The sequence below is a fragment of the Microtus pennsylvanicus genome, chromosome 9 (genome assembly GCF_037038515.1).
Source record: "Microtus pennsylvanicus isolate mMicPen1 chromosome 9, mMicPen1.hap1, whole genome shotgun sequence".
Lineage (NCBI taxonomy): Eukaryota > Metazoa > Chordata > Mammalia > Rodentia > Cricetidae > Microtus > Microtus pennsylvanicus.
Window position 1 is genome coordinate 15,972,500 of NC_134587.1, and position 27,818 is coordinate 16,000,317.

The following is a 27,818-nucleotide window of genomic DNA, read 5'->3' on the forward strand; positions in this document are numbered from 1 at the left end:
CCAGTTTTACTTGATATTCCAAAAAAGGAAAAATGGACGGCATTTCAAATACACTTTTGCCTAAATTATTTTTGTTCATTTGAAATTCATCTTAACTGAACCTTCTGCATTTTAATCTGACAATCCTAATTGTTCCTGGTAAGGAAGCAAACTTAATGTCTAACCAACCAAAAATATCTATGGAGGAAACACGAGCTGAGGCATGGAACCCTGTTCAGCAACACTGTCCTCCTGTCTTCCACAAACCAGGAAAGAAAAGAAAGGCATTAGGGTGAATCACCAACAATGGGGGAAGTGACAAGGAGAATCTTGGTTCTCTTTGAAGGACAGGCCTGCCTGTCACTGCAGCAGGAACAAATGAACTGTGACATAACAATGGCCTGACCTGTGTTTCTTTATCACCGCGGTCCTCAACCTTCCTGAGGTCGACACCCTTTTATACCCTTCCTGGTGCTGTGGTGACCCCACGCCTAAAATTAATCCGCTGCTACTTCCTAACTGTAATTTTGCTACTATTATGAATTGTATGTAGGGACAGCTGATGGGGAAACCCTGTGAAAGGTTGGTTCGACCCCGCAGGTTGAAAGCTGCAGCTGTGGAGAAGACTGAGCGGTCTCTCGCTTACCCTGAAGGACGGAGGGGCAGGACAAGGAGGACCAGATTCATTTGATCTAGTCAGTCTTTGTTCTATGAAAGGGTTAAGTGCGTGGTTAATATTTAGGGAACACTTTACCAGGAACAATGGCAGTCATACAGAAACCCTTTGTTCATGTTTACCTGGGGGAGTGTGGGAATCTCTGCACTGCTAATTTTGCAAACAATTTAAAGGAGAAAGTAACCTTTAATCACAAAGACTAATAATGAAAATCCATTTCCTTTCTTCTGCAGCAGCACCGACAGAGCCAGTCAGAGGACCTGCACTGCAGTGTGTAAATGGGGGCTTTATTTTATTTTATTTTGGGGGTCAGGACTAGTCAAAGAACAATTCAGAATTTTTTTCGTTGCACTCTTTTAACAAATTCTTCGACAAATACAAAATGCTTAGAACTACAACCAAGTTCTAGTTCAATGAACTTGATCAGGAGAGGGTACTTGCTCTAGTTCCCTTGGGGTCCAGAAAAGTCTGTTCTTCAACATGACCCAAGATGGTAGTGACGTTAATGTTTCTTCTGGTTGCCTCAGCCAGTTCGAAGAATGGGGTGAGAGACATTGCAAACACGGTGAGTGATGCTCACACGGTGGAGAGGGAGAGGCTCCTTTGTCACAGAAAGAGGGACAAACTGAGTAAGAAGTAAACAAGCAGTGAGCCACGAGGACACACGAGCAGCCAGGCTGTCCACGGGACCCCATCGACAGTGGTTCACTCAATTCACCGTGGATAGGTTTTACTGCAACATAAAAGAGGACTTAGTTTAAAAAAAAATTCCTATTATATATGACATTTACTCTTTGGGGTAATCACTGCATTTCACCAAATGGTCCTAAATGTGTGAATAACTTTTTAAACTGTTGGTTTGTACCAAATCCTTCTCACACCTAATTTTTTAAAACTATAATTAATTTCTGATGTCCTCCCTTTATGTGATCATATTAATCAAAAATGACTAAAGTCCTCAGTTTCTGCAAAAAAGATCACTATTTAATCAGTTTCCTTCTAAAAGAAATTATTTTTTTGTCAGAAATCATAATAGCTGGAAATGTTTTTTTTTTCCTTTTTCAAAGTCTTTCATTTGGTTCTAAAATATTTTCTTTGAATCTTAAAAATTATTTTTTTCACCTTTTTTTTTTCTTGTTCACTGGATTTTCGCGGTCTTATATTAGTGGTCTGCAGATCTGAGATCAGTACAAAGCAAAAACCGCTGCTTCAGTACCAAGAATTTGGTGGCGTCACCCTTCTCTGACATCACCGTCACTCAGATGCCGAGTATTTGAAGACCTGCTCAGGTGTACCATTCCCTAGCCTCAATGCTTCCTCTCCAGATGCTTCTACACTGTGGCTGAAGGCATTGTTTAAACCCAGTGGAGAAGTGTTGGCAGAGGCGCTGGCCTTATTTATTTTTGTGCCCACTGTTTAGCGATATTTCTTCCCGTCATATTTATGGTTTTCTTTTAGAAGTACAAAACCTGTAAGTTAGGGGAAAACGTAAGGCACAACAGTTGCATGAAGGAATAGGGAAAGACGAAGACAATTTGAATTTCTTGACTGTGCCATGAGACCCCAAATTAGCTACTTTTTGAGGATGCTCAACCATCTGGGAGTAGAACTCAGTGTATGTCTGCACCATGCTCTTTCTTGCTTTTCCAAACATCCATGTGTTGAGTACAGTGCATCAGCTTTTATTAAAGGAAAGAAAGCACCTGTGTGTGCAGAGCGGATGCTTCTTCAGAAACAACACCTAGGTTTCACGTACCGTCATTCTAGGCTACTCTGTCAGTGGCCACTGGAAGAGCATGAGGAGGCCTTGGACACGTATCACTCTATACATTTGGAGGAAATATCCGTGCCTTCCTAAGAAAGTAAAAGTATCTTCCTCTCTGATCCTAGGGCCATTTCTGTCTAAGCCCATTTGGCAAGAAAACAGATTATGTGTTGCCAAGAGGAGCAGGCCTTGGCAGCGCTTTGCTAAGGTAAAATCCCGTAGGTGTTCTGTGGGGGCACTACCAATGTGAAAAACGCTGCTGGTGAGGTGCCAGCGTGAGCGTCACAAGTCAGCCAACACTTCTCTTGCCCAGGTGTCTGTGTAAGCCAAGAACCCTGGCAACACTCCTGCCTAATAAATATTTTTGCTAGAGAAACGATTGTGGGGTTCCCCAGTTATGTAGGAACCCCCGAGCGAGAGTTGTCTGTGACTTTGAGTTAAAGATTTTAGTTCTTATGCTGATCAACATCTTTACATCAACATTTTTGCCATCTGATGATTCGAAGTTAAAAAATGTGAGGGAAGCAATGGGCCCTACTTCCGGAGGAAAAATGCATAGAAGCACAAACATGTACGACATCTATTCATGGGTTCCCAGGTTAGCAAGCTGTGCTATGGTTATTAGCCCTCTTTCCCTCTACTTTGATGAATAATGAACTTGGAGAAATGATTCACGTGAACACATTGGCTCACAGAGTCAAAAGAAGTTTGAGAATCTTTTGTCCCCCTTTGCTTTGCCACATGAGTGAGTTATTCAATCTGTGGGACAAGCTCTGTGCGGCTCCCTCAAGTTGCTGTGCTTTGGAGGAGGAGCTGGGGATCAAAGCCGGTGCTTCATGTGAACTAAGCAAGTGTTCTACCACTGGACCATACCCTAGCGCTATAGCCTCATATCATAGTTCCCAGCAGGCATGGAAAGAGCCTGCTATATCTCCCAGAATATTCCTTGGATTTCATTATTGTCTCACCGGCCCACAGCATTCTTAACCAACCACCCCCAGACTGGTGTTTATACATTTATGAGTCTCTAAATTTTTGGTTTAGGGATAAGAATGTTCTAGATTGGAGTATAATTCCCCAAACATCTGCCTTTCCTAAAAGATGGTTATGGTTATGTTGCCTCGTTCCACATAAAATAATTCCAGTCAGAATTCATTGCACATCTACTACAAACCAAACGGGCTATTTGTATGCCTCTTCCATAGCCTTCCCTCAAACACCAAGTTTTCAGACATCTCTATAGATCATTCGCTCAAAATTTTAGAACACAGTCTGTTGTTCCCAGAAAAAAAATTCCTTAGTCAGTAGCAAACTGAGTTGAAGGGACTGCTCTGTGCTGCCAGGACCTGAGCAGGAAGAACACTGCTAAAATTGCTGCTCACCTGACGCCAGATCCCATCTGAATTACAAGCTGCTGTGGACTAACACATACTCAGGTACTCTCAGCATGTGTACTATCATATCTGGGTCAACTGTTAACAAGTGGCATAATTTTGAGTGTTACTTGTCAAGTGTAGTCAACAGTTCTATCAAAATAAAGGGCATGGCGGGACTAGGAAGCCATTCTGAGACCGTCACTTCCCTGGCTTGGGGCTAAATGACAAAGGCTGTAGCCTCCAAGGAAGAGCTGGTGTCTAGCTCTTCACATTGTCTTCCTTTTCAATGAGCAGACCAAATGGCTAAACTGACTTGTTTCATTGAACGACAAAGGGTTTTGGATGACTGCACCAGGAACGCTCATCTAAGAAGCTCCCATGTTACCTGCCTTTGTGTGCCACTGAGGTTGTTGGCCTTCCAGACCAGCTTTTTCAAGGCTTTTCCCTCAAGATTTGACCATCTGTTCTTTAGGAAATTAGTTTAGTTGATTAGATGCTGCTGGTCTAAGAGTCAAAACTCTTTCTCCAAAGTCAACATTTTAAAAAGTGTTTGACGTTTTAGTTAGCGAGGGCAGAGAGAACCAGCCAAGAAAATGATAGGCTTTTAGAACTGTTGAAAAATGTTCATCTGCCTGTTGTCAGCTAATTTTTCCATTCTAACAGCAAATGTATCGAGTGAAATCAATGAAAAGTTTATTTTCAATGCTTGCTATTAGGACCAAGGAACAGTACTTAGCCTAATGTCTTGAGCAACTGTGAAGACTAATAACATTAAGAAAGAAAAATAAATTACCATACAGACATGGAGAAACTTAGAATTATTATTATCTTGGCACTGAAATCCAACTCTACTTTTCCTACTTAGCATTCGAAATTTTCTCTCAGTTTTTAGAAAGTTCCTAACAGAATAATAAAATGACTAACCCGTGTAGATACAGAGTACTGAAGAGCTCTGAAAGCGTTTCCTTCAGAAGGATTATCAGACTAGTATGAAAGAACAGAATTTAAAAACAGCACCCTTTTCCTCAGAAGGCACTCTAAAATAGGACTGAGAAACAGACAAGGCCAGGCTTCAGAGTCACACCTGCCCACGCCCTAGTGATCCATCAGCGAGACTCTCCACAGAAAAGAAAGGGAATTTCAAACATCAGGATAAGAGAAAGGACTCTGGCCAGTCTTTAAAGTGACTCACCACCTCAGGTGAGATAGGGATCTTTACTCTCTACCAAAGAACAACTGGCATTCAACCTGAATCAGACATTGCATTACACAGCAATTAGCAGAAGTAATCTGTGTGGCCAGATTGAATACCTGGGATTTCATATATCAGCAAATGTTCAATCAGCACAAATTAAAACTTGTTCACAAAAGAAAGTTTCACCAAGGCCATCCTGTATTTTCAGAGGTGGAAACCATGGCTTAGAAGTTTTCCTCTTGAAGCAAGTTCTAAAGAAGCAGCATCATGCTATGAATCAGAAAAGGCCTTTCCAGCCATGCTACTAAAATTATTTTTAATAAAATAACTTAGGTAGATTTTCTAAATTTAATTTGAGAACCTCTGTGACTAAATCAATTCAAGCAATGTTATTTAAGCAACATTGTAATTTGTGAGAAATTTAAAAGAGCAATAAATCTGTGGCGTAAAGGTCATTTCATGAGCAAACAAATTAGTTACTTCTACGTCATCAGGTAGAACTAAAATGTGCCAACCTCTTGCTGTGATAAAAATCAATATAGATGATAGATAGATGATAGATAGATAGATAGATACTAGACTGATAGATAAAAGATATAGATAGATAGATAGATAGATAGATAGATAGATAGATAGATAGATGATAGATAATTGACAGATATATAGATGATAGAAGATATATACTAGACAGATAGATAGACAGATAAATAAGAGATAGATAGATAGATAGATAGATAGATAGATAGATAGATAGATAGATAGATAGATGACAGACAGACAGATAGATTTCAGAATCCTCAGATGAATGCTTCCAAGGTGAAGAACTAACATGTTTACTACATGAAGCAAGGAAAAATGGTACAGCAAAAGCAGAAATGTGAAAATTAGGACAGGCTACAAAATAATTCTACACATTGCTCCATCACATCTGCAGAAGTTTGGAGAGTCAAGGCATCACGTGTCGTTTGAACCTCAATGATCACGATGACTGCCCCTACCACTGCCCCATTACAACTCAAGGCATTAGCTCTTAGTGTCGTCTAAGCATGGCTTTCAGTGAGATCTGCTACACTTTTTGCTTTGGGAAAAGATGTGTCATAGTTACAGAGCACATCTTGGAAATGACATCAAGATTGGGACTTGAATCTAAACTCTGAGCCACGCCCTTATTCAGCCTCTGCACATCCCATAGGACTGAAATCACACATCAATATATAGCAACTATTTAACAGCCAACTATATAACAATCTACAGAACAAACTATATAACACAAGCACTTACCTAGTACACATACAGTACACAATATTATATACTATATTTTTTGAACTGTTGTTGGATTTTCCTAAGTTTACATGTGTTCTTGTTTTAAACAAACAACCCAGATTTGAAAGTAAGATTTCTCAGTTCCTTAAAGTGTTGGTGTTAAAAAGATCAGAAGCTAGGAGTAATGGTATATACCTATAATCCCAGCATCTGGGACTGAGATAGAAGGATGGTCAAACGCTTCAGGCCAACCTGGGCTGCAGAGTGAGTTGGGCCAGACTGGGGTACACTGTTTACTTAAAAACCAAAACCAAAAAATAATAAAATAAGAAGAAGAAGGAAAACAAAAGGCTAATGTATGGCATATGGGGCTATTCCCAGATACTTTGAACTTGTTCTCATACTAAGCTGTTTGATTTTTTTTGTTTTGTTTTGTTGTTTGTTTGTTTTGAGACAGGGTTTTTCTGTGTACTCCTGGCTGCCCTGGAATTAACTCAAAGACCAAACTGGCCTTGAACTCAGAGATTGGCCCGCCTCAGCTGTGCTGGGATTAAGGGTGTGTGCTGTAATTGTCCAGCCTGTTTTCATTCTTAAATATTTGTTTCCACGGTAAGCTCACAGCATCCATGTTCCTTCAGAATCACACATTTCTGGACAGTGCATTTACATATCTATAAAAACAGTAGTAAATGACATAACCCATTTTCTGGCTCATCTGTAGCGACTTTCAAATGGTGACTTTCAAATGGCATGCCGTCACAAGTTCCTTCAGACTAGAACAATGTGAGCTTCAACAGGTTCAAGGGCAACTCAACGCGTGGAAGGATTCCTAAGCTTGCCCAAAGGCCACCAAGCAACCTCCTCCAACCCTTTGGTGAGACTTCTGTGAATACGTCAACAGGCTTGAAAAACGCAACTCCTAAAATGGTAACAGAGGTACATCTGGCTCTAACAATTAGTTAATGGCAATAAAAATTGGTCTTTATGTTTTTTTGTTTTTTTGTTTTTTTTGGTTTTTCAAGACAGGGTTTCTCTGTGGTTTTGGAGCCTGTCCTGGAACTAGCTATTGCAGACCAGGCTGGTCTCGAACTCACAGAGATCCGCCTGCCTCTGCCTCCCGAGTGCTGGGATTAAAGGCGTGCGCCACCACCGCCCGGCTGGTCTTTATGTTTTTGTTTTTTTTTTTTTTTTTTTTTTTTTTGGTTTTTCGAGACAGGGTTTCTCTGTAGCTTTGGAGCCTGTCCTGGAGCTAGCTCTTGTAGACCAGGCTGGTCTCGAACTCACAGAGATCCGCCTGCCTCTGCCTCCCAAGTGCTGGCATTAAAGGCGTGCGCCACCACTGCCCGGCTTTATGTTTTTATTATGTACTTAAGAGTACTCATTCCCTATTAGATATAAAATACTATCAAGTTATTGTCAATAGTCTAATATGACAGTCTTCTTATAACAACAGGAGTAGTTTCTCATTTATTTAAAAATTACCCTGAGGACAAAATAAAAACCAATTTGCTTATTCTCTATAGTCTGTGCCTATCATACTGTGTGTGTGTATGTAAGTGTGTATGTACATTTGTGTGAGTGTGTGTGTGTAGGAATATCAACATGGGACATGGGAGTATGGTGACATGTTAATTTCCTTTCCTTGCTCAACAAAGTCTCTACGCTTGAGAACTTAGTGTAAAACCACAAAGAAATTGACCACAGAGCTCAATTTTGAATGGGTGCCTTGTGGAATAATTATTATGCTTAAAATAAAAATTAACCCTGTAAAGGGACAATACAATTCACAGAGTATAAAAATATGAATATAATAAGAGTATACTACTAAGAAGCTACTTGGTGCTGGAGGACAATCAGGCTGCAGTTCTGTGTTTCGGAGCAGGTGAATAAATAAAGGTTATGAATTAATTGTCCTGTTATCGGGAGGAAAAGTTCAGACTTATTTCTACATTGTTCAACAAGCAGAATGATGTGTATTGTGTTTGTTTCCATGAAAGTTATTAGCGCTGGAAAGAAAAAAAAACTGACCCTGAGAGTTATGAACTCCTGCTATTCGGAAAATAGTCTCATTTCCATCTACATAAGACGTCTCTGTAATATTGCTATAGTTCTAATAAAACCCTTAAAATCCTTATATAATTGCATTGAGCTTATATTTTTCAACAAAATGATTCAATTTTATTTAAATTCTAAAAGAGGCAATCAAAAGGCAATCTCTTGTTTTGATTGCTTCTTAAGAACTGCCATGTTAAAATAATGTGGCTGCTTTGAACACTCAGTAATGATGTTGAATACTTCCCTACTGGTGCTAAAAGTCACTTTGTTCTTTCCATTTCAAAGACGGCAGAAGTTCAAGGACTGGACAAACACGGGGATCATAAAACTGAACACCTACACAGCCGATTTTGAGAGACAACAGCTATTTGTAGATTTTTAGGCTCTGTTCCATGCTCCTAGACTGAGCACATGGTTCGCCCTAAAACCTTTTACAATACGGTCTTTAGTTTCAAACGATGACAAAGACAGACTTGGGATCAGAAATCTGGATATTTGGTTTTGGGGAAAAAAAAATCTTTAAAGATTACTTTGAAGTTGGAGATGACATTGCTTCGTCACGCACAATACCTATCTACCCCCAAGGGTTTGTGTTTAGACTCCTCTCTTTACTCTTCTACTTCTCAAGTTTAATCTGAATTGTATTTACATAAATACATTTTTATATACATTTAGAAGGCCAGACCACGAGCACACTACATGCTGGGATCTGTATGGAAGCAGGATGGATTAGCCAATGCAAAAAGACTTCAAAGTTTGGAGCAAATTTGCATCGAGACATAAATTACCCAGGATATTCAAAGCCATAAATTAGCTGCAGGACATAAATAGCTCTCTCGTGGCTCACAGAAGTACAACAATTCTCTTTATTCCTCATATATCTATTATCATGTTTTCTCTAAGACGCTTCATGGGCTCTGTTTCTTTGCCCACACTGTATTTTTATTTCTATATTCAAAATATGCTCACTGGTAACTGCTACAGGCCCAAAGTTAAAAGCATTTCACTGCCTATATTAATATTAACCTCATTTCTTTCTTTTCTCTGCCTCTAACACACACAGGGTGTGTAGGCACCAAACTACTGGCACTATCTAAATTAACAGAATTTTTTTTAATTGTCAGTCAAGTATGCCTAAACAGTCTGAAAGATTCTGTTTAGCTTCTTCATTAGATAATATATATACAATGATACACGTAATAGATATATAATGTGCACTATAGTGCATAGAATCCATACATGTACACATGCAGTGTTTAGTAATTTTCATAAACATCTGCAAATGATGTTGGGATCAGAGGTCTGGTCAATGGAAAAGAGGAAGTAATTTACTGAATATATATTTCCTGTAGCTTAAGCTATTGAAAAGTTTCACAATAAGAAGTATTCAGAAGAAAAAAAAAGAACCTGAAATTTTTGCACTTTAAAAAATGAAAACGTGAATTCCATTTCATCAACTTAACTAAGTGTCCTGGACAAATGTCACACTGTCCCCAGTGAGTGATAAAGGGTGAGAATCTGGCAATGAATAATCACTACACTGTGAATTTCATAAATATTTGAAATAACTGTCCTTCACAGATTAAATGTCCATACGCTCCTGGTGGTGTGCTCCACTCAACCTGTCTTCATTTCAGGTGATCAAGCCACCCCACTGCAACCTTTACACTAAAATTAACTCCCTGTTCTAGGTACAAAGAAAATAATCGTCTTTCTAAATATGTACTAGCTCCTTAGAGGTAAGCAGTACAAATTTCACTTTAAAACTTTTTACATAAATGTGGACGTTTAAAGCAGTAGTTTCATGGCTAAATGCCTATTTTGTACCTTCACGTACCCAACATGCACAATGCATGCACACGCACACACACACACACACACACACACACACACACAATGTAATAAATAGACCTGTAATTGAGACAGACGTGCAGTCAACACAAATGAAAATAACATACTTTCCTCATCAACACTGCAACTATTTAACCGATACATGTAGTTGTTTAACGAAGTGGATGAGCATAGTTGGATTGTGCTGTTTTAAGTTTACTTAAAATATGGTGTGAAAATTAAAGAGCAGTGTGAACAGGAGTGTGACTACTAGGATGTAATCACACATTCTACAGAAGTGTGATATTAGTGGGGGGGGGGCTTCATCCTGCTATGACGGTCATGAAGATCCCCTTAGGATCCTGATTTAACTAAAAGGCAAAGTCATCGGCAGTGGAATGTGTTAAATGTAAGCAACACTGTCTGAAAAGTCCAAAGAAATCTAATAACAATTAAAAAATGAAAAGGATCACGGGAACCCAAACCGAAAATAAGTAATCACTTCTCTCGTAATATTTTTAACAATGCAACAGAGTGAAGATTCTCAAAACCAAACCCTGTATTAAAATTAAAACATAACTTCTTAAATTATCCTTATGGTGTTTTGCAGCTATGAACAAAAGAACTCCCTTATTTAATTCCACATACCTCACAAAAATCTCAGGCTGGAGCTCAGTTCTTATTTAAAATATATTTCCTTAAAATAAAAAAAAAATCCACTGAAAGGTTTAAGTGTTAATATTTATCTAGATATTTCAACCAGCCAGTTCTCCAAAATTAACACTTCCCAAAAGGCAGAATTATTTAGAAACCCAAGCAAGCCTGTTTCTCTCATGAAATAGTCTATCAGAACAAGAAAAAAAACCCAAATAGAGAAATACTAGGAGGGGAAAAAAAAGAATAATGATAATAAGAAGAAGGAACTAGCAAGGGTGCCTGAAGACCAGCAACATCCTGCCAACTGCCACAGAGAATTTAAAAACCAATCACCATCAGTGTCCTTAAAAGAAATAAAATCAGCGCATCACGAAATGTCACCGTACCTGCATGGACTTTAAATGAATACGGCACACGCTGTAAAATCTTCAGAAATAAAGCGCACTTCCGTTAGCAGCTGCAAAACACGGCTGCAGAAGCCCAGGATACATTTTTTTTCAGGCAACTGATCCAGCTTTCAGCCAGCCCCGTGACCTTTGAACTCCCTTCTGCCCCCTCCTCTTCTGCAGTCAAAGCCTGCGCTGGTCTCATTTGCATAAGGCTCCGGCAATGCTCCAGCAGCCAGAGCGGAATGCTGGGTAAGGAATTGTGGAGCTGCGGTTCAGCCAGGGTACCTGCATCCCCGAGCACCCGGACCCGCAATTGGGAGTGGGCATGCTTCACCGGGCTGTCAACATCACACCCCCTAGGTCCATTAATAGATGAAAGATTTCAGTGGTTTTTTCAGTCTTGTGCTACTTGTTTACCGTCTCCCCACCATAAGCTGTCTGCAGCGACTCTGGTAACCAAGGAAACCCAAATAGTCAAATACTTCATTTAAATACGTGTAGTGGGCCAATTTTAAATTGTCATTAACTTCGCTTGTTTTGGAGACATGGCTCTTTTTTTTTTAAAGTGTAATATGTATCGCATGCATAATCCGGCATATGGGGCGGGTTTTTTTGTTGTTGTGGTTTAAACATTTACAGACATCAATTTACATTAGGCACTATACACATAGATGCAGTCACTTTAGTAATTCGGAAAAATGTTAAATGTGCCCGAGTGCGTTAGAGATCATCAGCCTAAATGGAACCCAAATATTAATGGTAAGGAATTTAGGTCCCAGGATGCCTTTAAACCACACAGCGGTAAAAATGTAGAACAAAGTTAAACTGCATATTTCAGCTCGAAGAGTCACCTCAAGGTACCGCTGGTCTTTTCCAATGATTTTGAGTGGTGAGCTGTTATCTGCTAGAGTTTACTCCTGGCCTCGGATTCGTACACAGAGCAATCTGTCTATTTGAAATACAAACTTCTCAATTACTCATAAGCCCAAGATCTAGTTATTCTCCAGATAAACATTATGTGTGTAGGTATTTTATAAATACCCACAAAGGCAGAGATTTCCTTTTCTGAAATGGTAAACCAGTGGAAATATTCATAATCAAATGATTAATTCAATCCTGTTTTTAAAATTAAGTTAATTTGCTTTTCTTCACATATTTATAACTAACATCTATTATATAAAAGATTTTTTAATATATAAAAGGTTTTAGAAAAAGCAAATAAATACTAGTATGTATATTACTAAAGTATAAATATATCTTTAAATAACATTTGCAATTTTTTCTTTTAAAATACTTATTTAAAAAATTATACATTTTACATAAATAGTATATTTAAAAAACACTAGCAAATTCTGAACGATTCATCTTCAATAATAAATATGAACTACGGCAATAAAGAATTTTTAACATGAAAAAGTGAAGCTTTTTTATAGCAGCTATGTATTAGCCATTCTGTTTTATATATTTCTGCATCCCTAAAGTATTAGAAATTATTAAATGAAAATTTTCTAACCTATCAATCTTTAAATAGACTAACTCTTCAGTTCAATATAATAATATCAGCATTTCTGTTATATATGACTTCATCAAAAATTCAATCTTGCTGGATCAGTTCAAGTGCGTCCCTCCTATTACACATTGCAAATACCTTGTAAAGTTGTTGTTTAAGGCAGAACACACATTAGCCCAGCCTAATTTAAATGCAATCACAGACAAGGGAGGGTGGGGGGGAGGATATATAAAAGTCACCGACCTGTTCAAATAGCCGCATTCGAGTCCTGGCGCTCTCTATTCATTAGAATCCAAAATAAATCGATTATCATTTTATAGTACGTGTCAGCATCGCGGAAGGCATCGCTCTTCCTGGTTCAGTGGAATCTTCTTACATTTCCCAGCCCCGTGTTTTATTGCCGGTACCATATGCTTTATTGTTCAGAGACAAGAGCTTTGCTCGCACAAAGACCCATTACCTCCTGCTGCACGCACGGCCTCAGCCTCCGTGAGGCTGCCTAGATGTGATCACATGGAGTTCTTTCTGCCTGAGAAAGCCAGGCTTGCCACTGACTTCACTGTGCCTATGGATATTTTTATCAGCTGACTCGACTAGGAGGAAGAAATAACAGATTACGGAACTGCCCTAGGACATTTATGCAGCACAATTTGGGGAAATCCTTACACGACATTTTATTAGTATTGAAAATGATTCGCCAGCCATTAAAAAGGGGGGGGGGGGGGGAGGGAGCTAGATTTTATGCTAATTGGAGGTTGAGTAAGAGTTTATGGGAAACAAACTTGCTCAAGCCTTTTCCTACCTTCCGTTTCTGAAAATACTGTTGCATTAATATTATTGAAGAGTCCTGTTCTAAAGAACCAAGTTACAGTACATTTTAACCCTTTAATAGCAACCATTTCTTTTCTTGGTCCCACAACCCCACTAAAAGGCAGGACTTTGGTTCCCTGAGAATTTCCTCCAGTAAAATCCCCATCTCTAAAAGATATTATATGTGAACAAAGATAGATGCCAATTCTTTGTGATAAGGAAGATGAGAGGGTTAGGGTATTTTTATTGAAGGATATAAATGAGGTAGGCAATTAATTTATCTTCTCAAACGATGACACATCCCTAGAACAGCTGACTACAATGAACAATGAAGATCTCAAGTCAAAGAACAGATGGTTCATACTAATTCTTAAGATCGCAGTAACTTATTTTAGACAGCTTACCTCAATAAAGCATATGGTTTACCTTATCTGATTTTAGTGCTAACAAGTACTTCTGGAGAGGATGGCTCAACATTTACAGGAACCTTTAGCGGCTTAGATGCTGTTTTAATGCATATATACTGTGTATGTCTGCACACAATCACACTATCTTCCCAAAAATAAATCCTCAAAACTTGAAAATCAATTACGGATCTTCAAACAAACAAACAAACAAATAAACAAAAAGCCTGCTTAGTTGACGGAATTTGATTAAACATTCCACACATTTATGAGATAGTTTATTGGTAGTCTGTCTAACTTGAATTGATATTTGAAAGCTTTTGAGTCACAAATGTCAGTGATTATCTTACAGCAAATACATGAAAATTCAATGAAGATCACAGAAAGAAATGCCAGAAGCACCATAAAATAATCATAAAAAATTTCCTGCACCAGTATATGGATATACAGGGCATTGTCATGGCCCTAATAAAAATGTCAGCCTTGAATCTTAAAAAGAATGAAGGTACACATGCATACATTCATATGTTTATCAATATACACACATTCACATCAACTTCAATCAATAGACTTAGTTCCTAAGAGAAGAACATTGTAACATGAGCATTTTGTCAGCTAATTTTAAAAAACAATGCAGAATACGTCAGTGTGGTTAAAAATAAGTACTTAACTAAAACAATTTTTAACATTTTTTAAATATTATTTGAAGGGTGATTACTGATCTGCAGACAAAAGGCTCCTGTTGCATCATATGAACACCTATAATGGCATCAACACATGGACATACAAGGAAATAAACAAAAAGCAGCCATTTCGTCTTTTACTGCACCACTTCAAAACAGTGAGGAAAAATGGGTGCTAAGTGCAATGAGAGAACCCGTTTTAAAAAAATCAAATTACTTCAGAGTTCCTTTGATGGTTCTGCAGCGGGGGTCAGAGGGTGAGAGGGAGGAGGGAAAAAAATCTGTCTGTGTGTGAATTTAGTGTACAGGTATGATTAGTGTGCAGAAATAATTTAATGTGAGAACTAAAGATAAGAGAAATCAATATAAAAATAGCTACAAATAAATGTCTAGGGAAAAATGAAGACTCGCTGGGAGGAAGACTATCAACACAATATGTTAAATGTAAAATACACATAAAATCATTTATGTGAAAAAAGAAAATTAAAGGTAGATGCCAGAGCCATGGAGACCTAGGAAGGGGAAGACTGAATCACACAATAGTAATAACCCAGGTTGCTATTGTCTTAATGGCCTTGGTAAGTTACTGTAGCACTTGGACCCAATTTCCAAGTCTGGAAAGCAGGAAAAAGCACCTTTTTGGTGTGCGAGTTTTGAAATATACAGTAATACTTCTATGTTTCAACTCTCTACGTTGGATTTAAGCAAGCACTGGTTAAATATTAATAATAAGAAAACATAGGTCATAAAATTTTAATAACTGATTGCAATAATTACAATAAATTATTTTTACATCAAGTACAAATGGGACTTTTGGAGGAAGAGATCATCCTTTGTCTAATGTATAAAAAAAAAATGGAAGACATTTAAGAAATAATTTGGAACCTCAGGAACTTGCCTCATGATTAAAACAAGTCACAATGCAGGCATATCATTACAATCAAAACTCTGGAATTCTCTGTCTGCAGCACAGATTCTCACATGACACAATCAACAACGGCGCTTCTGCTTATGTAACACTTCCACCAGCCAAGAGTTCTTCAGATTTGAAATCGACAGAGAAACACAAGCTCACAGCTTAAAACAGTATGTTGCGTCCAAGATTAAAGGCATGTCTTAATTCATGATATTGAAAGTCGTGGACTGGGAAAAAAAAGTTCAACTCTTGCTATTAATTGTTACTAGGTTAATTTTCCTCTGAGGGCAAATCGACATCATAGAATCAGTTTGTTTCATACTTTTTCCTTCAAAATCGGCAAAGGTTATCAATGGAATTCTAAGGCGCTTGTTTTCTGGCTTCCAAAGTAACACAGGCGTTGACTTGTGCTAAAAGGATCATGCGCTAAGAAGGAAGGTTATATCCCCAAGTGTCTGGGTTTCAAGGCTGCATTACCCTGGCATCTACCCCAACACCTCCTGTTGATTTCTCCCTTGATGCAGTTGCCCTGCGTCTCCTCCCAGTCTGTTCTGGGAAGTCAGTAAGTTCAACGTATCAACTTAAAAATCCAGGAATAAGTGAGTCCAATTTGAAGAACATTTATTGGAAGGCACCATGTCTCACACTGAGACAGTTGCCAGGGATATGAAAATGAACTATTAATTGTTCTCCAGAAGATCAGAGTCTTTCTATCTTTAAAAAAAAAAGTCAATAAAAAAATTGCTATAGAGAATAAGAAAGGTTGAGACACAAGAACCCTGTTTCGATTCCAAACATCTTATCAATTCAATATGTACTTTGTGTCTAATCAGTATAATTTATGTATGTAGATACTCCTATTAAACTCAGAAAAACATTGATGCAATATAAAATAATTAATTGAATAATCTATTGAAAATTTCCCTTTTGGATATCATAACCTAAAAGAGAAATCAAATCTTTCATAATAAAATTGTGTGTGTGTATGATGGTTGCAAATTTTTTGCTATTCTTTAGTGAATAAGTACAGCTTAACTCCCTCCTCTTCCCTTGTGGCTGCCTCTACTGAATTCTTTTCCAGCAGTCTGAACATTGTAAGGACAGATCTTCAAAAACCCCTAGCTTCAGTTGGAAACACTCCCAAGTTCTGTGAGCTACTGTGTAAGGGGATTGCTTACCCCAGATCTACCATTAGGATGATTGGGAAGCCACCCAGAGGCCCTCTAGGGGAAAAGGAATTACAACATAAATGTCACCTTGGGGACTACTCAGAGACAAGGGCACAGCTTTATAAAATATAATAAGAGGAAATTGGAGCTGACTTGGTGAGGTAGGAGATGCAGGCACGTGTTCAAAAGTTAAAACCAAAGAAGCAAGGGGGTGGCCCCTCTGAGCAGCATGAAGCTGGAGAGAAGAGTATATCTGGTGTGTACATGCTGCTGTGAGGTGAGCAGAGGAGAGAGAGGTCCGAGCAATAGATAAAGAAGACGACTTGCCATTGGGTAGCTCCCTGCAGTACTGGGCCAGCAACAAAGTGCTGGAAGACTTGGACAGAAACAGTGAGCTTGAACTAAGGGTGCTAACTGAGGCAAGAGTCTAGCACAGTGGAATCTTAAACCATAGTGAGATAAACTGGCCTTGACCTCACTGATGGCTTCAAAGGTTAAGCTACAAGTCCTAACCAAACTAGAGAACATTAATTAAGCTAACTTTATCACGGTCGATAATTTTGCACATATTTTGGTTTGTACTGCCCTCAGAGGGTCAACTTTCAAATAATCTGAAAACATTTAATGTCAAATATTACTAAAGTGTTTGGGAGGCCAGGACAACCTTCTGTGAATAAAAACCGCACAGAATAGTGTTTACGTTATTTTTTTATGTCTGATTCTATCACCCAGTGAGAGGCTAAGGGAGGGAAAAGAATACATTCTGGCTGGGCAGAAAAGAAAAATGTACTGTTGGTAACAAAGCTTTAGGGTTAACATACTCTCAGAAATACCGGCTAACACACACCCCACCCACTGCTACCTGTCAAAACAAAGAAACGTAGAGTTTCATCCTTGTAGCTTTGCCTTCTGTTTGGACATTAGACTATGAAAGCAGCAGATGTTGAATTTAGCAGTCAGTGAATGGACGCTGTGAAGGGCACAGGTTAAATGGCTGGAATTGCTCTATAGCTCCAACTTCAGCAGCTACAATACGAACATAAATCATCTGAACCTGGCTGCAAGGAAATCCGTATGCAAAGTGGTCCAAAGAATGAAGAGTCCAGATTTGCTTTGACCCTTCCTTCTACTCTCACAAAGGCATTAGAAAACAACATTTGTTAAGAGAAAAGACCAAAGGAAGCAAACCTCCCAGGAGCACAAAGGATACACTTGTGTCGTAGTGGCATCAGCAAGGGTAATAGCAATCTCTTCTCAGGCTGATTTACATATCTAACTTAGGACAAAACAAAATATGGAATTAAAGGGGACAACCTAAAATCAACCACGAACTGAACAGTGCAAAGAAAACAAAAAGAAGAATGGAATAGAATGGATGAATTTTTCAGGTTGATGAGGTTATTATATTCCATAACTAAAGAGACCACAAGACTGCTTTGGAGACAAGACTAAGAGAAAGATGGTTTTTGTTGCTGTTGTTATTTTGTTTTTCATTAACACAAACCCACAAATACTTGACCAATCAAATAAATTGTTTTTGTATATAAAATGGGTACATACAGAAACAGCCTTGGATTATTATTTATATGGAATCATTAATGCCAGTACATAAGCAGATGTAGATTTGATGGCAGCATCAATTTTATATTCACTGACTATCGATGTTTGGAACGAGTTTTATTTTCTGACATGCTGAGAGAGATAAACAGTGTAGCCAGTGACCCAAGTAATTTTTCCATCTACTTACAGAACAGATACGAAGGATCAGTAGGACAGTGAAGACATTTTATAACTGAAGAATGCATAAGAACATAAAGACAAGAGTGGACAACAGTATCCAAATTCACCTAATCTGCACAGTTACCAAATACTGACTGTTTTATAATTAATAATTAATTCACATAAATCATTGAAACAAGTCTATGATGGGGTTTTCTTAAGCTCTCTTTTTTATAGATGACATAACTGGGTCTCAGGCCAGGTAAGTAGCTCAGTCAGTCCAGGAAACTTAAGCCTGACTTAAGTTTCAATCTAGTCTGGCTCGGGGTATGGTACCCTGTAGTGATGATAGGCTTTGCAGAAGACAACAAAATCGTGAGGAATGACTGATACATCCGTGGAGAACACTAGGGAAGGCAGTCCAAGAATGGTTGGTCTGGTGGGACCAAGCCTTTGCCATCGGGATTCTTGGAGCCCCTCTTCGCATACAAGATAGCAAAAAGGGTTTGGTTACATCTGTTTTTACGAGGCTCTGGAAAATCTTCAAAGAATGAATTGTAGAAAGAACCTGAGAGATTGTTAAATTATTTCAGAAAAAAAAAGATATAAAGCTCTGAATAAATAGGGTGGTAGTCTCGAGGTAGAGAAGAAGACTGGGCAATGAACTTGGCAGACACTCAAACTGGGGAGGAAGGAAAGAAAACTCAATGAGCAGGGTTTTTAATTTAGGGAAAAGAAAGATGATAACATGAAGCAAGGCTAAAAATACCAGAAACTTAGATGGAGAGCTATTCAATGCTATACTTAAGTCATTTTCACGCATCAGGCAAGGACAGGCTTATAAGGACACCATCTTTGTCTCTCAGTGCACAGGCACGGCAGGAGAAGCTTGCAGACAAAATCTATTACTTAGATACCAAGCGGCTCCGTCACAGCTAACTTTTAAGAATACAGACTTTCTCTTAGTGACTTTATTAAAGATTAAAATATGAACAAAGCAAGGCTGCCTTTTCCACAACACTTGACATCTAGAATGTCATCAACTAAATGCAACGGTGATGAGTATATAAGACACCACTGTATAAAAGTAGCTCAGGCAGATTAAAACCATACTCCTGATCAAGAAATCCACCTCCATGCTTTATGTTAACATACAAGCTGAATAAATGCAAGAAGTAAATTAGATTTCTCCTTTAGGCAAACGTACTAATGAGCTTGCCTCCATGGCTGCTAATGCTAGTGGCAGGCTGCTTGGTATGAAGCATGGTCTTTCTTTCTTCTTCATATAGTTAGGTTCCTATTTAGTATTCATTATTCATGTCTATTTTTATCAGAGAGCACCATTACATGAAACCACAATCCAAGCATATTTGGCTCTCGGTTTTATTTATGGGGGGAAGAAACTATGCATCCTTCTGATACTGGGTGTGTCTGCTAGAGTCACAAATACGCTACATATGGGTAAAGGAGGATGTCTGCTCCTTAGGTTGGATCTTGCAGTGTTTAATTTAGGAAATCTGTCTGAACCACAGACTTCTTTTTTCACTTGTAGTAATTTGGAGAACCAGCAAGACATTGGAGAAAACCAATAACCATATAAACAAACTGATAAAATGTGTTCATTTTAACAATAAATACTGGTGAAGATGTTGGCAAGAGGGAACCCTCATATATTACTAACGAAAATGCAAACCAGTCCAGCTCTTTGGGTACTCAGTATAGAGGGCCCTCAGAAATGAAAAAAAAAAAAGACCTACTGTATGACATGCCTCTACCACTCCTGAATATTTACCTGAAAAATTCCACATGAGTATTTCACAGCAATCCTTGCCATCAATGCTATTATTACAGCACTATTCACAGAAGCTGAGTCACGGGACCAGCCTAGGGGGTGCAAGAGGAATGATTAGAAAACAAATGTGCTAGATATACAAATTATTTTTGCCATAAAGACAAAATTATATTGGCTGTTGGAAAACGGAAGCCACTCGAGATAATCATAGTGACTAAACTGAGCCGGCCCTAGAGAGACAATTATCCCATGTCTTCACTCATGTGTGGTTCCTAGATTTTATTTTTTTTTAACATTTATTTATTTATTATGTATACAATGTTCTGTCTGTGTGTATGCCTGCAGGCCAGAAGAGGGCACCAGACCTCATTACAGATGGTTGTGAGCCACCATGTGGTTGCCGGGAATTGAACTCAGGACCTTTGGAAGAGCAGGCAATGCTCTTAACCACTGAGCCATCTCTCCAGCCCCCATTCCTAGATTTTATATGGAAATGCAGAGTCACATGTGTGGAACATGAAAGCAGAAGAGATACTTCCTAGAGGACTATGTTGTACTAGAATAATATGAACTCGGTAAATTTAGTTGAGCACTGTTTGTCGGCCATCTTGACCTCTTTAATTCCTGATGGCTATCTATGGAACATGTAATAAACATGGGAAAGATAATATTAGGCTTGATAATTGCTACTCTTCATGGCCACTCACTGTTTAACAAATTTGTTATATGCATACATATGTCTTTGACCTGTGGGAGCTTATGCTTACATATATCAGTCCAGTTATGATAGTTTAGAAACCTGGAACCATGGGACAGCAAGTTTTAATGGACAAGAAGAGTGTAGTTTTGAATACAAAGGTATTTGAATACATCACATTTATAACAGCTAAAGAATATGCTAAAGAATATGCTATAATAGCTAAAGAAATAGAAGCATGCAAATATATTTAAAATATATTCTCCATACTGTAGATTATCAGATAGCCATTAAAACTATAGCCATGAGGATGCAATTATAATAAAAATGTTTATAGAATAAAATTAATGTCAAAATTGTCATAAATACAGTAAATGTAATTGTAACTAGTGTGCATAAAAGAAAACTGGAAAGGAACATAAGAGAATTAGTGGTTATGAACGAGAATAAAACAATATACACACTGTGGTCATAGTACAATTGGCTCTCTGTAGCCACTGGTGTCCAATTACAGACGCCTACCAAACACAGAAACACTGAGGGAAAAACTCATTTGTACTAAACTTGGACAGATTCTTTTTCTCACAATTGCTCCCTAAATACTATCTGCATAGCATTAAATTGTGTTGGGTATTATAAGAAATCTAGAAATGATCGAGTATATTATAGGAGGACGGCTCTGTGCAAATACAGCACCATTTTATTAGTGGCAAGGTTCTACAGCATCCCACATCCTGCTGTCCCAAGTGGGATCCCAGAATCTTCATGCCATTAACACCGAGGGACTGCTGTGTTTTAAATATATAAGCATAAACTAAATTTAAAAAACCCAATAAAATCATTTTTTTGTTGTTGTTGTTGTTGTTGTTTTTGTTTTTTTCGAGACAGGGTTTCTCTGTGGTTTTGGAGCCTGTCCTGGAACTAGCTCTTAAAACAACAGCAATCTCTTGGAATGAGGCAATGACGGTTTTGGTGTTTCCTACCTGTACCTTTTCTATACTTTCCTAGTTTTATTGCTAGTGATGCAATATAAAATGAAACTGTATTCAAATTGTTATTGTTTTGAAGTTAGTTATACTAAAATTATCTTAGCAAGAGAATCATTTAAAAATCAGAATGTGCCTTTAAATATTTTCAATGGCTATGAATTTAAGCTTTTAGAAATGAAAGGAATTAATCCATGACACCAACACTCTACCCTTGGGCTAGATCTGAAGCTTACTATAGCTGTCTACTAGGCTCCCTAAGGACCAGATTGCTTTTGATTGATGAGTACTCCTCTGCAACATTTTCTACAAGGAACCAAACACCAGGGTGTCTCACTAAGGTCCCCTCACAGGGGCTGCAGAGCAGGTTCGTGCCCACTCCTCCTTCCCAGAGTTGCAAGGGATGAAAAGGGTGATGGGCTATGGCCCACAAAAACTCAAGTGAGTGGCACTCCTGACGGCTGTGGGGCCACAATGTGATGATAAGGCAGTTTATCTGCCTGGGTAAGAAAAATGTTGGGGGAAATGGTCAGGGCACCTGGGGGAGTATGATATTTATTTAAGTGAGAAGGAGAGCTTGAGAATGTAGAAAACTAATTAGATAATTTAGATTATCTATAGCTGGATATTTTGCAGTTCCAGTTAAAATTTAACAGCTGGAAGGAAAAAAAGAACAAACAAAAGAACCGGGGTAAAAGTGCCTAATTGGGAAAAAAAAATTAGTGTCTTCCTGCCAAGGCTCCTTTGTGCTTGGAGAGTGCCCTGGAGGCAGAGGTTCCTCAGGTCAGCTCTTCCTTTCTCTCTATCCCAGGGAGATCTGATGCTGAAGATTTCTGAAGCTGAACGTGATGAGCAGTGAATTCTATTATGGTTACTAATTGATACTGAAAAAAGAACCAATCACGGCTGCATAGTTGGGGGCTGTTTCCCAGGCAACAGCATGAGGGACATTTTTAAATGAGCATTGCGCAATCAATCTTCAGCTATAACTAAGAGGGAGCCCCCTAGAAGTGCCATGTCTGGGGGCAGTACAGTGGTAACAGTTCTGTAAGATGTCTGATCATCTGATTTCCCACAATTTCTGGTCCTATTTCTCATGATTTCTTCTTTCGTTGGTTGCACAATATGCAAATGATTTCATATTTCTAGAAACACTCAGAAACAGGGGTGTCTATGTCAAGGGACCTGCCTGACTTTGAATTCGCAGACACAGAGCCCATTTTGAAACTTGCTGGTTAAAGGTACTGAAAACTAAGGAATAAGTTCTTGGGAGCTTCTATTTTGAAACAAACAGAAGGCACACACAAACATGTGAGACAGATATCTTTAGGATATTAGATATTGCTGGCAAAAAGCTTCAGGTTGTTAAGAGGACAGAACTGTTTCACACTGACTCCCTGTTTGTGTATCCCAAACTTGTCTAAACAAAACAGACGAAATGCTGGAAACACTGCAAACCCTTGTTTCTTCCCAAGGACAGGGTTACAAGAATTGCATTGGGAAAGATGGCTTGCGGTTTTTCCTTCCTACAGCCACTCTGCAGCTGGTAACGCATTTTCAGCCTAAAATTTTTCAGTTGAAAATTTTTCCTACTGACAATATTTCTTGGGCCCTTTTTCTCGGGCACCAGTGATCACCACCAATCTTACTGTCAACATTTTTCCCCTTTCTTCTTTTTTCCAAATAAGTTAAAGATATGTTTCAACCTGCTCTCAATTCCGTGAATGGTCCCTGAGACTTCGCGCGCATCACTCCCTAACAAGCTCTTTGGAGTCACGGGTAGTAGTGGAGTTACGCACCCATCGTGGGGGTGTTCCGGCTTTTCTCACAAGCCTTCCCGCACTGTAGAGCAACACACCTGACAATACACAAGTCACTCAAAGGACATTAGTAGTTCTGCCAATGGAGGTGTCCTTTAAGTTTATGGCATGCGTTAGATAAAACCGTTGGTGACTCCTACGCGAAGAGTAATATTTCAGATCCACTTGGAATCAGTTTCCATGCAGTTTAGTGGGATTTAATATCACCGAGACATTGCTTAACAATGAGAATCCCCTCCTCAAGCAAATCTGCAAAAGATGGAACAGAAAACCAGGAGAGGAAAGGACTTTATAAAATAGAAGTTTTTTTTTTCTTTAATTCATGCTGTTGATTCTTTTCTCCGGAAGCAAAGGACAGGGTGTACTATAGACTATATTAAGACGTTCAGCGCTAGAGAAAATTGTCTTGAACAACAGACATTCCACTGTGGCATGAATTACAATAATTTTGTAAACACTGGCCTTGCGCTCATAGAAGATAATGTGTAGGAGTAAATATGATTTGAGGGTATCTGCGAGGAGAGTGAAATCTAAAGGAACAGTCTATTCTGGACACAGTGAACCAACAGCTAAAGTTGAAATGACATTTTGAAGAATATCTAGAACATAAAAAAAATTGTTACAGAGTTGGAGAAGTAAAAGTTATTTTTGGAGATGATTTAGAAAGAGAAAAAAAAAAGAGTTGCCCAGCATGGTCTCTATGAGTCCCATTTCACACAGTGTTACAGGGTGTGTGCTTCCTAACACGAATTGCCCTGTCTTTCAATGGATCCCCACTTTGCCTTGAGGTTTAAACATTTACGCTGTCCTTAAGTATTCCTGCAGGGTAGAAGAGCCACTCATAAGTGTACTGGGCTTCACAACTGTAAGTGAGGCACGGGGATTACAAGTGACCACTTCCCTGATGCAACTAATGCTCTTTTAATCTGGGTAGACTTTCTTCTTCTTTTTTTTTTTTTTTTTTTTTTGATTTTTCGAGACAGGGTTTCTCTGTAGCTTTTGGTTACTGTCCTGGAACTAGCTCTTGTAGACCAGGCTGGCCTCGAACTCACAGAGATCCGCCTGCCTCTGCCTCCCGAGTGCTGGGATTAAAGGCGTGCGCCACCACCGCCCGGCTAGACTTTCTTCTTAACAACTACAGGAAACAAAGTTTCTTTAAATACAGAATCTGACAGATAGAAATCCTCACCAGGACAAGGAACTACAGTACTCGCTTTATGAGAGACACGTATACAGTACTTAAAGGCATGTTCCTTGTCCCTAAATATAGTCCGTGCAACTGGATGACAACGCTAACTAAATAAAAGAACGAAAGCACCATGTGCCTTTCTAATGGCTCCTCATGAATACTACAGAAATAAACAGCCCAAAGATGAAAAGCAATGGGGCAGTTAAGAGCACTTCCCAGCACCCACATGTCAGTTCACAACCATCTGAAAACTTCAGTTCCAGGGGATCTAACACCTTCTTCTGCCCTTATGGACACCAGGCATGTACATGGCTCAAATACATACATGTAAGCGAAGCATCCATACACATAAAAATAAAATAAATAAATCTGATTTTTGAAACAGTAAAGACAAATGATTAAAGAAGTAACTGCTTAGCCAAGTACAAAGAGGAGAAAAAAAAGGCTGATCAAGTATGGGATGGAGTAACTTATGATGTTATACAGAGATATTTGGTCGGCTTTCTGACATACCTACTTCTGTGTTTCTTTCTTTCTCAATGAAAGTCACAAGGATTTGAAATAGAAAGCTCTGTTGGGTACCAAATGCTACATAATTGCAGTTGTGCTTTCCGGAGTCTTGGTGATGCCATCTGGGATGGAAAGAGCCAAGTGGCTTCCAGGCAGACAGAGAATGGCGTACAGGTTGGCTGAGCTGCAGAACGTTACAGGACAAAGCACGGGAAAGGTGATGGACAGAGAAGTAGCCCTTGGTGTTCAGAACACAGTGGTTGACTTGAATTCTGGTGAGAAAAAGTAATTGTTCCATCCTACATTACAGAGGCCAGCAGCAGACTGGTTCAATGTTGCTTTAGAGACAAGAGTGTGCAATTTTTCTTTTCTGCTGGAGTAAACCTTGCAATAACCCATTTACATCTATAGTTCCACTCTGGAGTAGTTTAAGGAGAAAGATCCATTACTGCACTGTGGAGCTGAGGAAAATTTATGGGTAAAATAATAAGAGAGTTTATGAGATTCTGAAGACAAGTAATAGAAACTCATCTGGGCCTTTGACCTTGGGATGGTTTTAAAGAGTAAACTGTCTATTTTAAATATTACTACAGTTTTTGCCACACGATGCAACAAGCAGAACATAAAGAGGATATAAGTAAAGAATTAATACAATTTTTATTTGTTCTTTGTCACAGATCTTTCAGTGTAGTTAAGATTATATAAATTTTTAGTTATAATTATTATCTCTCTCTCCTTCCCATCCTTCCCCCCTTCTCTCCTGCCATCTCTAACACATCTCTTTACTGTAAGATCTTCTTATACTATAGAAGAGACAGAGACCTATGGATTACAGGCTAAGACATGGAGGTGTGGAAATGTGCCTGGTTACATTACTGTTATGTAGTATGCTGGGTTACTACTATATACTATATAGACACATAATCTGCCACAAGGAACTGAAACTTTATTTTAATCAGTGACTTCAGACCAGTGGTTCTCAACCATTCAAATGCTATGACCCTTTAATACAGCTCCTCATGTTGTGGGGACCCCCAACCATAAAATTATTTCCATTGCTACTTCATAACTGTAATTTTTGTTACTGTTATGAATCATCACAATGCAAACACTTTTGAAGACAGAGGTTTGTTTGCCAAAGGGTCATGACCCACAGGTTGAGAATCACTGCTTTAGAGGCTCCCTTTCAGCAATCTATGTCTACAAGCAGATTAATGTTGAAGATTGGTGTGCTAAGATGAATATCATTATAGGTCATCCAGGGCCAACTCCCTCGAAGATAAAAAGATTTACTGGGGAGAATGATGGACACCAAATAAAGGAGTGTGAAATTAATTAGCAAATTCATCATAGACTGAGCAATACTTAAATCACTAACACCTTCGGGTGAATACACAATGCTTTCGTTTCAGGGAACTAAGCACTGTGGTTGTCAGGAAACTGGGGTGACAATATCTATATCCATGTAATTTAGTGTTTGTATCTTACAAACTCAATCATTTTATGTGGACACTTCCCCTTTGTTAAACGATGAAATGATTGCTTTCTTTCCTGGATAGTGTCTACTGTGAACATCCATTTCTAAACGGGTATTTGAAGACATAATCCTTCCTGGAGGCAGAAGAAATGGTTCGATGGCTGTGTAAAGTCTTTTGAGAAGCTGTGTGCAGAGACCCAAGGTGAGTCTCAAGCAGGTCATTCAGAGTCCTCGTGACATAGCTACTTTTAAGATCCAGACTGGTAATAGATTTACGTGGGAGAGTAAGGCACTAATTAGTGCTTCAGTGAATGAGCAAATGCAATCCCAGAGGTCTTACAATTAACACCTTAAGAGTGAATTCTATGTGGCCCAAAGAAAGAGTTTTTCTCATCCCTCCTGCTCTGTACCAGGTTTTTTTTTTTTTTTGTTCCCCTCTTAAGCTTGCAATTCTCCTTGTGGTGATTTATTTACATCGTCTGTAATCTTTAAAGAGAATCTGCACTAATGCTTTCTATTTTGATATCACCTGCCTCCTAAACTCTTGATGACTTACAAAACCATTCATACTGGAAAAAATGGCCAATTTTAATAAGAATATTAACTCTCTCTGACTATATTGACTCCATTTAGTGAAACGAAACTTAGCTAAATAAGAAGCCAGCTTCCATTTTTCTTTACTGCTCTAAACATAACATCAAACTTTAATAAATGTGAACCTAGCTAATAAGAGAATTCAATACAAGGCCCTAAGGGCAGAGGTTTCTAGGAATGTGCTTATAATAGAGCTTCACCTGGGATTCAATTAAATATTTAGCGAGAGTGGCTGAAAGGAAGTCCGTGTGTTGAAGGCTGTGGGAAGGCAGGGAAGAACAGGAGAGGTTTTTGCCCTCTAGAAGGACATGATCAATGACAGCTCAACACCTTAACTTGGGTGGGAGGTGGGGGAGG

The 27,818-nt window shown here is 38.7% G+C and overlaps 1 protein-coding gene across 4 annotated transcripts in view; it reads right to left on the reverse strand.

The window, feature by feature from the left end:
* Csrnp3 (cysteine and serine rich nuclear protein 3) overlaps window positions 1-27,818 on the reverse strand; it is a 172,205-nt gene that overhangs the window by 75,535 nt on the left and 68,852 nt on the right. The window contains exon 1 of one of the 4 annotated variants that reach the window (XM_075985004.1): window positions 12,939-13,281. The exons of 2 other annotated variants lie outside the window; for them this stretch is intronic. The gene's annotated coding sequence lies outside the window, so the exon portion shown is untranslated. Of the gene's footprint in view, window positions 1-11,182; window positions 11,628-12,938; window positions 13,282-27,818 lie in introns of those variants that run through there. One more of the 4 variants, XM_075985005.1, reaches the window with a different exon arrangement.